The following is a 12,641-nucleotide window of genomic DNA, read 5'->3' as shown; positions in this document are numbered from 1 at the left end:
GCTGAGGCGGGTGGATCACAAGGTCAGGAGTTCAAGACCAGCCTGGCCAAGATGGTGAAACCCCGTCTCTACTAAAAATACAAAAATTAGCTGGGCATGGTGGTGGGCACCTATAATCCCAGCTACTTGGGAGGCTGAGGCAGAGAATTGCTTGAACCTGGGAGTCGGAGGTTACAGTGAGCTGAGGTTGCACCACTGCACTCCAGCCTGGGTGACAAAGCGAGACTCCATCTCAAAAAAAAAAAAAAAAAAAAAAAAGAAAAGAAAGAAAGAAAAACGAAACAAGAAAAGAAAATTGCTTTGGGTACACTTTTCAGAGAATGGACTAGCAGTGGGGACATGACTAGAAGTGAGAGGCAAAACTTTTGCAGAAGCTTAGTGTTTTCTTCACAGACACTAATATTTTCTGTAAGCATGATTTTCAATGATCTAATGTATCTCATAAAGACAGAAATATTTTATTTGAAATCAATTAAAGTCATAGTTGATTTTTTTAAAGATAAAAGCTAATTGATTTTGTTTTTCTGTCATCAGTTTTTCTTCTAGTGGTCATTTTCACTTCCTCTGTTTGCTTCTGCTTCTTCTGCTGAAGTCTATAAACTGCTATTTACAGAAGCATTGTGTACCCTTGGGAAGGTCTTCTGCCTTCTGCACATAAGCCGAGTTATGAGTGGGCTGGGAGAGAGGAACTCCACCGCTCTTTGCAGCTGAAAAACTCCCTGCTATAAGGAAGAGCCAATGGCATCCAAACCATGCAAACTCTGAAAAACAAGGAATTACCAACTGTCTCATTTAACCGTGAAAAAGCCAAGCCAAGAGACGTTCAATGGTGTCTCCAAGGTCACCCAGCAAAGCAACAGCAACAAAACCAGGGGCTAGGACACAGGTCCTTCTCAGTTCAGGTCTTTTCCCACTAATAGGATCAAATGTCACAGCTTAAACGAGGAACTCTTCAGCCTTTTAGTCTTCACTGATTTTTTTCTTTTGCTCAACTATAGCATGCATTTGAAACGATGACCTTGAGATTTCTTGCAGTTTTACATTTTCATGATTTATAGAGTTTACCATGAGCGTATTTTGTAGATATTTCTCTACTAACACGAATACACCATGCAGTAAGCACTTACCCAGCCATTTGTTTATTTAATGAAAATTTTCCAGTCTCATTATCATCTTAGTAAGCAGCACTTTGAAGGATGGCCAGCTCCCTGTCGTATGGAAGATCTGGGATTGACTGCACCGCTCTCATAAGGCTGGACCCTGTGGTAGCTTCCAGTTTTTGACTTACGAATACGGTAAGGCAATGAAGAACCTCTGAATCTTGGTGAGCACTTCTGACTGTCTCCTTAGGCTGGATTCTAGATGGAGAATACTTCATCAGTCTAATACTCATCTCACGATGAACAAAGTCAAGGAAAACATCTTAACTGCCCCACCCCCAGCGGCCCATATCACACATACATACACAGCACACTACACTCATTGACACACGACACTACACATACACATACTACTGCACACACACCCCATACTACACACACACACACACACAACTCACACACACCACTGCACACACACACCCCACACACATACTACCATACCTCCACACACACTGCACATACACATCCCACACTACACACAGTGTACACACACACTTCACTATAAACATGCTCCCACACTACACACACACCTCACTGCACACACATCTAATACTGGACACACACAAAACACATGCAACCAAACTACACACAAAAAAATACACACAACACACACACTACACATACACATCACTGCACACACATACCCCACACACATACTACCATACCCCCATACACACTGCACATACATTTCCCACGCTACACACAGGCCACACACACTACTATGCCACAAACACACACACTGCACACACACCCCACACTACACACACACTTCACTATAAACACACTCCCATACTACACACACACACCACACAACACACCACTGCACACACACCTCACACTACATACACACCACACACACTATGCACACACACTGCTACACACACACATCCCACACTATACACATACATACTACACACACACCTCCCTGCACACACACCTAATACTACACACACACAAAACACACAAAACCAAACTACACACACAAAAAACACACAACACACACTACACATACACACCACTGCACACACACATCCCACACTACACACATACACACTACATACACACCTCACTGCATACACATCCAATACTACACACACACAAAACACACACACAACCACACTACACACACATAAAAACACAATACACACAACACACACAATACACATACACACTACTGCACACACACACACCACGCTACATACACATACACCAACACACATGCACACACGCAGACTTTCTACTTCTTCCTTAGTCTTGACTCATATCAGTAAATGACATTATATCATGCCAGGTTACTCAAACCAAAAACCTATGAGTTAGCCTCGATTTCCTTCTCTTACTCACCCTCTTGTTCAGCCCATCAGCATGTCTGGTCAGTTCTTCCTTCCACGTAAAAACACATCTGAAAGCTGCTAATTTCTCTTTGTCTCCAGGACCATCACCTCGGTCCAAGCGATCACCCTCTCTCCTAACTCATGTCCTGTCCGATCTTGACTTCTTCTATTCCATTCTCTCTACGGCAGCCAGAATAACATAAAAATGTCACTTAGTTCATGTCATACCTTCTCATAAAAGTCTACACTGTTTATCTTATTTTGGAAAAAAAACCCAAACTGTTTATCCTGACTTACAAAGGACTCCTGCCACACTTCTGACTCAATGTCCTACCCCTTCCCAGTGGATTCATTTGTTTCATTATGAAAAGGGTATGGTTACAGGCACCTGTGATGCATCAGTGAAAAAAACAAAGATCCCTGCCCTAATGCAATTTACGTTCTAGCAGGGCGAGAGGATAAACAAATAAGTCTAAAGCTTATGTAGAGTATGTTAGAGGTTTTAAGTGCTATTCGAAAAAGAAAAATAGAACAGAATGGGAAGCCAGCGATTATAGACAGGGTTCTAGGATGCAATTTTAAGTAGAATGACTAGGCAACGTATTTAGTGCTTTTTTGTAAAGGGTGAAAGAGTTGGCCACAAAATATCTGAAGGGAAGTGCTTTCTAGACAGAGATGAGTTCATTTTCTATACAATAGCCTGAATAATAGACTATATATCTTATATTCTACTTTGGTGAGTTCAGATAATAAGCAAGTAAAAAAACAAACTAGGAAAAGCTCAGATAGTGAGAAGTTGCTTGCACAGACCTCAACAGGATGATGAGAAGTGATTGACCGGGAGCTGCTTTAGATTACTTGTCTCATCTCATCCCTAAACCAGCCTTATAAGGCAGGTCTTATCAGCCTTGTTATACAAATAAAGACACTAATCGCAGAGAGATGCTAAATAATTTTCCCAAATTCACTCAACAGACTTCTCCTTCCATGTGGTTCCATTGTCCCCTATGTGTTCTCCGCCACCATATTTCTGAAACAGCACATTTATGATTGGGTGTTTAGCCACTTTCCTTTCCTGATTCAAGGGGATAAGCTGTGTCTACCTCAATGTGGAACCCCCAGCACCTGGTGCAGTGATAGACTCAGCATCAACACAAAATGATGCTTGCTAAATAAGAGCACATGCCTGACCCGCTGTTCAACTCCTGGTGTGATTGACTCTAAATATGAAGCCCTTCCCCACGATAATGGGAATTGACCCTAAAGTCATGTGCCAGTTTTAAAATCGACTGACAAATAATTTGAAACTTTTCCATTGAGTCTGTTTTCCATCTTCCTGAATCTCAGTGAGCTTTGACTCCGTTGACCAATGGCATGCATTGTAAGTGACAGGAGGTGACTTTTGAGGCTAGTTCCTCAAAGGCTGTATAGCTTCTGCCTAAATCATTGGACACTTGGCCTCTACATAAGAAGTCCCAGTATCTTGACATGACCATACTGGAGAGGCTACATCATGTAGGCTTTCTGGCTGGCAGTTCCAGCTGAGCCCAGTATCCAACCATTCCCAGTGAAGAAGCTGTGTCGCATTGGAAGTGGATCCTCTCACCCCTCCTGATCCAGCTCCATCCACTGGAGTCAGTGGCAGTCTTCCCAGCTAAGGCCCAAACATCAAACAGCAGAGACAGATCATTCCCCAGTGCCCTGTCAGAATTGCTAACCCACAGAAGGCTGTTTTACTTTGCACGAGTAAGATTGGGGAGGTTGGTTACATGGCTATAAGTAACTGGAACATCAAGTAAAAAAATTTTTTTTTCTTTTGGCAGAGTCTCACTCTGTCACCAAGGGTGGAGTGAACTGGTACAATCTTAGCTGCTTACTGCAACCTCCGCCTTCTGGGTTCAAGCAATTCTCCTGCCTCAGCCTTCTGAGTAGCTAGGATTAGTGGCATGCATCACCGCACCTGGCTAATTTTTGCATTTTTAGTTGAGACAGGGTTTCGCCATGTTGGCCAGGTTGGTCTCAAACTCCTGATCTCAGGTGATCCACTTGCCTCGGCCTCCCAAAGTGCTGAGATTACAGGTGTGAGCCACCATGCCTGGCCCAAGTAAAATCTTAACCCTATATTTACTTCTCTGTTGTGTTTATTGTTGATCTTCCTTACTTAAATATAAGCTTTCTTTTCTCCCTCCCTCTCCCTTTTTTTGTGGGGTCTTGCTCTGTCACCCAGGGTGGAGTACAGCAGTGCAGTCGTAGCTCAGTGCAGCCTCAAACTCCTGGGCTCAAGTGGTCTCTCCCTCTCAGCCTCCCAAAGTGCTAGGATTACAGGCATTGGCTGCTGAGCTCAGCCCCGATTATAAGTTTTCTAAGTGCAATACTGTTTGCCTGTTTTGTGTATTGCTGTATTTCTGGCACCTAGTAGAGTGCCTGGCATATAGTAGTTGTGCAATAACTATTTATTAAATGAATGAATGAATAATAAGAGTTTTAAAACATATATATATATAGAAATAGGAAAGCAGGGAATATCAGCCCTTAGCCTTCTGGCCAAAACAAAGAGAAAAACATGAAGCTCACAAGATTCCCAATGACTACAAGATAAAACATACTGGATGCTTTGGAAAGGCCTAGATGTTTCTGGAATGATTTACTGCTATCACTTTTACTCTTTTCTTATCCTCCCCCCATCGTCTTCCTAGATGGTAAGAGATTTTCCATGGTTTAAGTTATGTCTTACCTCATTCCTTGCTAAGCCTGGAAGATCCTAGAAACTACTAAGTGCTCCAAAAATATTTAGTGAGTGAGCTCTCCATGCATCCAAAACCACAGAGCCAAGTTTTACATCCGTGCAAGTAATACGAAACTGAACTCTTAATTTGGAAAGGAAAGGATCAGCTAATTAATATGCAATGTCAGCAGCCTCATATATTTTATGGTACAAAACAGAACTGCATGTCCCTCAGCCCAGTCAATTTCCTGTTTGTTATCACATTAGACCTATTCCAGGGCAGATGGAAAATTTGAAGTACATTTCCAGCCATTAAGATGGATATAAGTCTTTCAGAATTGCATATAAATACATAATACCCCTCATCAACATTTGTAGAAATTAGGGTTCACACAATTTTTGATTAAGCAGGAGCTCTTTTATCATGTAATTCTGCTTCCTTCAGCTGAGAACTGGACTCCCCAACTCTATAGGCTGCTGACGTTAGTCTGGCTTTTAAGGCAGTTTCTGTTCAAAATTTCATACAGAGATCCTTGTTGTTCCTCTCTCTGACCTTAACTCTGCCTGACTTTTAAAAAATCATTAATTAGTGATTAAAAACAATGGATTTAGCACCTCCATTGTGGCCCCTGTGTTCAGCAGTCCTGGATATTGCCCTGTGGATATTTTCAGACCGGTACTAAGAGGTAGCACTCTTATCTCCGTTTTACACAGGATAAAACGAAGGCACAGGTGCCTTCTAACCTGCTCAAAGTCACAGCTAGAAAGTAGTAGAGCCTTAAACTTTGTGCTGGGTTGACTCTGAAGCAGGAATTCTTCTGACACTGCTGAAAGAGATGGAAGGCAAGCTGGCATTTATAGCACTCCCGCTATGCGCCAGGTACCGTATTGGACACTATACATTTCTTTTGTCATTTTATGGCCACATTATAAAGTACACATTTTTGTCCCCATAGTATATATCATGAAACTGAGGTTTGGACATTTTCAGCAATTTTCCCAAGGTTAAACAGTTACTAATTCGTGATGGCAAGATGCAAGTTCGGTCTGTGAGACTCCATACACTGTTCTTTTCTTTAAGCAAGAACCTGAGCATGAGCTCATAAAAGGTTTTCATCTGTGCAGCCCGAGGCCCATTTGCTGTGCAGCCCAGCGATGTTGAACTAATGTGGGAGGCAGAGGTATTCCCAGGCTTTGAGAAAATCTGAAACCTTTCTAACTCTCGGCATTTCCATCTGTATAATGGGTTCATAATACTCGCCCTCCCTACTCCACAAGACCTTTAAAACTGAAAAAAGAAACTCTGTGTCCCAAAACCGCACTTTACAGATAAGGACATTGAAGGCTTCTCTAAGTTGCTCAATGATGACTGAGACTAGCCTAGAACCCTCATATGTTAGCCTCTGCTTCATAACAAATGCTAACATTTATCTTACAAGTTAAAAACATACCTCTCATGTGTATGTAAAATGAATACATGTTAAAGATTTTTATCCAACTCATCAAGTAATGAGCAAAGCAGTAGTATGCTAAGACCAATTCAAAGGAGATCTTTGTAGAACAGAAAGATACATAGACAACTAGAAATGCTGAAATAAATTTGCTAAAAGATACAAAACAGATTAACATTCAAAAGGCTATAACATGTAACATTTGGAGTTATCTTTTCTGCATGGCACGAATCAGTTGCATCTTGACTGGACAAAACTCATTGGCATTGCTATCAGTTTTCTACAAGTTAACCTTTATCCTCACAGAGTTGTAAATAGATTCAATAGGAAGACAGTCAAAGGTGCAGATTCCTGTAGAATCAATATTCGCAGAGGGATCTTGGCCCTCCCCTGAAAGAACTCCAAATAATCTCTTTTGCCAATTTCTGATTTTTCCTTATGTACACACAAAAAAAACCCACAAAAAAAAAACCCCCCACACAAAAAAAAAACGGTGAAAATTTCAATAGCTTTCCACTATAGGCACTGATTCTGCTCACAGGTCTGTGGGACAGTGGGGTAGCTCTGCTCCCCCTGTCTCATTCTGGGGTCCAGGCTGGAGGGGGCAGCAGTTCCCTGGGGCATGTTCTTCTCCTAGTGGAGGTCAGGCCTCCCAGAGAAGCAGCATGAGCAGGTGATGCCTCTGAATGCCTGTGCTTGGAGGTGGCACATTTTTGCTTCTGTCCGTATTCCACCAGCAAGAGCAAGTTATGGGAACCAGCCACGTCAGCGGGAAGCATAATCCTCCCATGGATGCAGGAGAGTGCATATTTGCTGAAGAGTAATCATTCTCCTGATTTTCAGACCACATGAAGGTTGTGCTAAGAGATGCAAAAACAAACATACAAACAAAAAAGAAAAAAAAATCCCGCATCTGGGCACGGAGGCACTGTGTAAACACACAGGAACAACCTTTACATACAGATATCCTGTTGGGTCCTTTTACCCCTTTTCTAAAAGTGAAAGAAAATACGGCTGGCCATCCAAAAGTTACATTTGGAAATGAACTCATGTTGATGCTTGGTTTTCTGACATAATCTACCAATAGCATGAAGGTTTTCATGGAGATATTTGACTCTTACCTGGTGTGTTTAATGAGTGCTGGCTACTAAAAGTTGGTGGTGGTACATGTTTCTGAAATAGGGCACATCTAGCCCTTTGGGTTTTCAAAACTATGTTTTGGGAGAATAGAAAATGACAGAATATTTATCCTGAGCATTTATTTACTCAAAGAACTTGAGGAAAAAGATGACAGCTGTAGTTTGCACATGCAAAAAATAAATGATAGTGATATTTTAATGGATTGTTTTAATTTATTGTTTTATTTTCATTTTTGCCACAAATTATTCATAGCAAAAACACTTTATGGAATGAGGATTTCCAGTTTAGGTTGAAAACCACTTGAAGTATCGCCCATAAAGTTTGAGACCAGGATGAGAAGTCCAAAATCATAGCACAGGGATCCTGGCCTAGAACAGGGGTCTAGATGAAGGGGAACAGTCTGAGGGAACACTGATTCTCCAAAATAAGGGCCTAAGAGTATCTTCCTCTTTCTCTTAATTCTTTTTGTTCTTCCTCTTCCTCTTTTTCATCATCATGGCAATTATACATGCCGTTACCATTTATGAATTACTCCCTCTTGTGGTAGATTCTGCACATAGCCCTTTACGTAAGTGTGGTGACTTAAGTTTCCTTCCTGGTCCCTGCAGACAGGAGGTTTGTAAACTGTGGCTGGGACTTGCATTCATAAAGCCTGTTTGAGGTGGGCTCAGAAAATTTAAAAATTAAAACCTGTTTAAAAGGGAGCCTTAACTGAAGATCAAAGAGACTTATCTGTTTTTCCTCTGAGGAAGAAAAGGTATTTTTTCATTGTTTTTTCTTGATCAATTTGGAGCATCAAAAGAAAAGTCGAGACAATTCTAAATAATGCAATGTCACACATGGATTAAATTATCTCATCTTTCAATAATCTTCTGAGAAAGTCATTATTATGCGGATACTATATAATACAAGGATAATCATCATAATAGAAAATGAAGTTCAGAGAGATTAATAATTGGTTAGGCAGCAATGAGAATATAGCCCAAAGAACCATCTGGGATGCAGCAATAACCTCAGTAGACTGAGACAGAGACAGAGATTGAGATAGAGACAGATTGAGATAAAGACCTTTGGGTCTCTACAGTTAGCTTTGAAACTCATCATGAGCACAAGAGGTAGATGTTACTTGTTCCTTCTCCATTTCCAGAGAAGGAAACCAATAGAAGAGAACTGACATCACTTCCCCAAGGCCACTTAGAAAGTGCTAAGGCTGGAATGGAATCCTAGGTCTTCAAACACCAAACCTTTCTGGAATCACAGGCCTCCTATGAAACACCTGAATTTTATCATCTTTTTGATATTCACATTACTTTGGGAAACTTTCATCTCAACATGAAGGACTTTCCAATAATGCAGACATCATCTTTTGGGCTTTGGAGAAAAATCTGAGTTTGAATCTCTGCTCAGATAGTCTTCTCTGACTCTGAGCAATCCACACACTGTTTGTTTTTTTTTTTTTTTTTTTTTTTTTGAGACAGAGTCTCGCTTTGTCGCCCAGACTGGAGTGCAATGGTGCGATCTCGGCTCACTGCAACTTCCGCCTCCTGGGTTCAAGGGATTCTTCTGCCTCAGCCTCCCAAGAGGCTGGGATTACAGGCAGCCTCTCTCAGCTGGGATTACAGGCACATGCCACCATGCCTGGCTAATTTTTTGTATTTTAGTAGAGACGGGCTTTCATCGTGTTGCCCAGGCTGGTCTCAAACTCCTGAGTTCAGGCAATTCACCTGCCTCAGCCTCCCAAAGTGCTGGGATTACAGGTGTGAGCCACTGTGCCTGCCACACATATTCTTGAATGTATATTTGTGTAATACCAACTTCGATGGGCGGTTGTGACAACTAAATGAGGTAAAGAAGATGCTTAGCATGGGTCTGGCCATAGAACATACACTCAGCAATTGGTGAGTATATTGGTTATTCAACAATGGAATTTCTTGGGAGGCAATGAGTCTCCATGCGATGGAGATATTCAGGCAGAAACCAAATAGCTTGGCTGAAGATTGAACTGGATTAACATTTTATAAGCCAGATTCATGACCCTCAGTAAAATGTGAAGTCACTGTAATGTGTTCATGTGACGGGCTGATTTTGTGGCCCCCCAAAATTCATACACTGAAGCCCTAACACCCAGGAACTCAGAATGTAACCATATTTGTAGATAGGGCCTTTACAGAGGCAACAGACTTAAAATGAGGTCATTAGGGTAGGAACTAATCCCATCTGACTGGTGTCCTCATAAGAAGACATTTGGACACATGAGGAGACACCAGGGGGCACGCACACAGAGGAAGTACCATGTGAGGAAGCAGGATGAAGTCGGCCATCTGCAAGCCAAGGAGAGAGGACTCAGGGGAAACCAATCCTACCTGCGCCTTGATCTCAGACATCCAGCCTCCAGAGCCCTGAGAAAGTAAACTCCTATTGTTTCAGCCACGTGGTCTGTGGGATTTTGTTATGGCAGTGCTATCAAAAAATTATAGCTTGCAGTCAGCATTTTATAACATAAAGAATAGAAAATATCATTTCAGTTAGTTCTATGTGTATTCTATTATGTGGACTGGGTTGTGATACAAAATGTGGGTCACTGTCACAGAACCTAGAGCAACACTGGGCTTCATACCTGAAAGTTCTCTTCTCATTTGGATGAAATAGTAAGAATGAATATGGTACCATTCATATTATATCAATGAATATGAAATGAATGCCTCTTCGTGCTACAATTTGACAGATGTTAACTCCCTTAATCCTGACACATATTTTCAAGGTGATTATTGTTATTCCTACTTTTCAGGTGAGATTAAGGCTGGTTATTAAACCTGTGCAGGGTCAAACACTTAGCATTTTTCAGGGACAGGATTCCTACCCAGGGCAGGCGGTCTCAAAAGCCTGAACTCTCCCTATTCAGCATCATCTCCTGGCCAGTGGCTTAGCACACAAACATCAGCTTCCCCTCTGCAAGGAATTCTGAGGTGGAGATTAAGAAGGCCTTGGCTTTAATAGGATCTGCGCCTGTGCCTCAGGGCACAATGGGCCCTTTATGATTGCAGGAGGAACACAGAGTGCTTCTCCAGTTGGCATGGTGCTTTTCTTCTTGTAACCAAGGTACACTGAGCATCGTGGTGTCTGTGGGGTGGGGTAATGAGGCATAAAGGTCTGCTGTCTAGAGAGTCAGTCCAGCCCTAATAGAGGGAGGTAAGAAAAACGGCCCCAGCCCTTTTTGTCTGAAGGCACTATCAATAGCGTCTGTGCCTGCTGCCTTCAGCCCCTTGAGCAAGTGGACTCCGGGTCAGACGCTCTTAAACGCAGGCACATGGGCTCATTAGTGGGAAAATGGCAATGGATAATTGGGATATGTAAATGACATGGGCAAACTGGGTGTTTTAACAATCAGGACCCAAAGAGAAGAAGTGTCATTTGGTGAAGAGAAAGGAACAGACTGCCCAGGGAGCCAATTACTGGAGCCAGAAGAGGATGCTCAGCCTAGCAGGGAGCCCACAGTCAGGATGACAAGAGGCTGCGACGTTGTGGGGAGGTTGTTTCTGCCTCTAAAATGCAAAGCGACCCATGACCCAGCCCTGTCTTTTTAGGTAGCAATTCTTGGCAATACTCTTTTCTAAATACCTCTTGCAGCCAGCCCCTCCTCTCCAAGATCTGCCTCAACACCTCTCAGCTGGGCTCTGGCTTGTACTTGCTCTGATTGAATTGATTTTTCTCACTTCCAACCTCTCCTCCACAGAGTTGTCAGAAAGCCCTTTGTGGAACCACCTGGGATTAGGTCAGTTTATGCTTAAAGTAACTCATGACCCCCAAGTCCATAAGCCTGGTATATGTATGAAAGCCTTCCACATGTGGCCTCTGCTCCATCCACGCTTGCCTCCAACCATCACAACCACTTTCCCTGGAAACTCCCCTCTCTGTCTTACCTCCAAGCTTTTGCCTACATTGAACCTGCCACCTGGAATAGTGTTCTCAGGAAATAATATATTGTAGTGGTTAAATGTGTAGGTTCCAGAGTTAGATCACCTGAGCTTGAATCCTGGGGCTCTCATTTCTTAGTCATGTAAACTTGGGTACAGTATTTAACCTAAGTATAATTTTCATCATGGTTGATATGAAAAGCAATAGCCATAATGCCTATTTCATAACTTTGTTGTGAGGATTAAATGAGATAATCTATATATAGCACTCAGCCCAGTGCCAAGTGTAGAGTAAGCACACGATAAATGTTATTATGATAATAAGCATCTATCATGAGCCAGGTCATTGATGGCAATGACCGTAGAAAGATGAGTAAATTGTTTTGCATTTTATTAGCTCATCTTTGCAACTAAATATAGAATTAATTTTTTTCTTCTGTTTCCCATTGATGGAGAGCAACACATAAAACAGGCAATCGGTGAATGCTCACTGGAAGGATGAATGAATGAATTCATTAAGTAGATAAATTGGATATTTTACCCAACATAATTATTTAAAAGAAAAAGACAAAAGTGACATTAAGAAACATGCAAAATTAATTTAAAGGTTAATGTAAAAATTGCAAATGCGAGGCAGGAAAAGAAACACTTTTCCAACTGAGAACAATCTAAGTTAAGCCCCTTAATCATTGCCATCTGGAGAGAAGGTGAGCACCATTTGGCTCGGAGCTCATTCATTCCCCATCATGCCTGACTTGAGTGCCTTCCACGATGCTGTGTCAGATGCCTTCCAGTAATGTAGTCAATGTGTACAGTACGTCACAGGCTGCAAAGCCCTACCTCAACATGGATCCTGGGAGGAATGATACTCAGACTAAGTCTGAGGCAGGGAGGATAAGAAACATTGTCCCATTGGA

The 12,641-nt window shown here is 42.0% G+C and overlaps 1 long non-coding RNA gene across 1 annotated transcript; it reads right to left on the bottom strand.

Moving 5' to 3' along the window:
- Window positions 1-1,125: 1,125 nt before the first annotated feature.
- Window positions 1,126-10,794, bottom strand: LOC129060814 (uncharacterized). The gene is made up of 3 exons (XR_008527709.2): window positions 10,671-10,794; window positions 2,505-2,674; window positions 1,126-1,358 (listed from the first exon to the last, which is right to left on the bottom strand). It is a non-coding gene; the product is annotated as an uncharacterized LOC129060814 (long non-coding RNA).
- Between the last annotated feature and the right edge of the window lie 1,847 nt (window positions 10,795-12,641).

The sequence above is a fragment of the Pongo abelii genome, chromosome 7 (assembly GCF_028885655.2).
Source record: "Pongo abelii isolate AG06213 chromosome 7, NHGRI_mPonAbe1-v2.0_pri, whole genome shotgun sequence".
Taxonomy (NCBI): Eukaryota; Metazoa; Chordata; class Mammalia; order Primates; family Hominidae; genus Pongo; species Pongo abelii.
The sequence above is the reverse complement of the archived record's forward strand: the minus strand, read 5'-3'. Positions and strand labels throughout refer to the sequence as shown.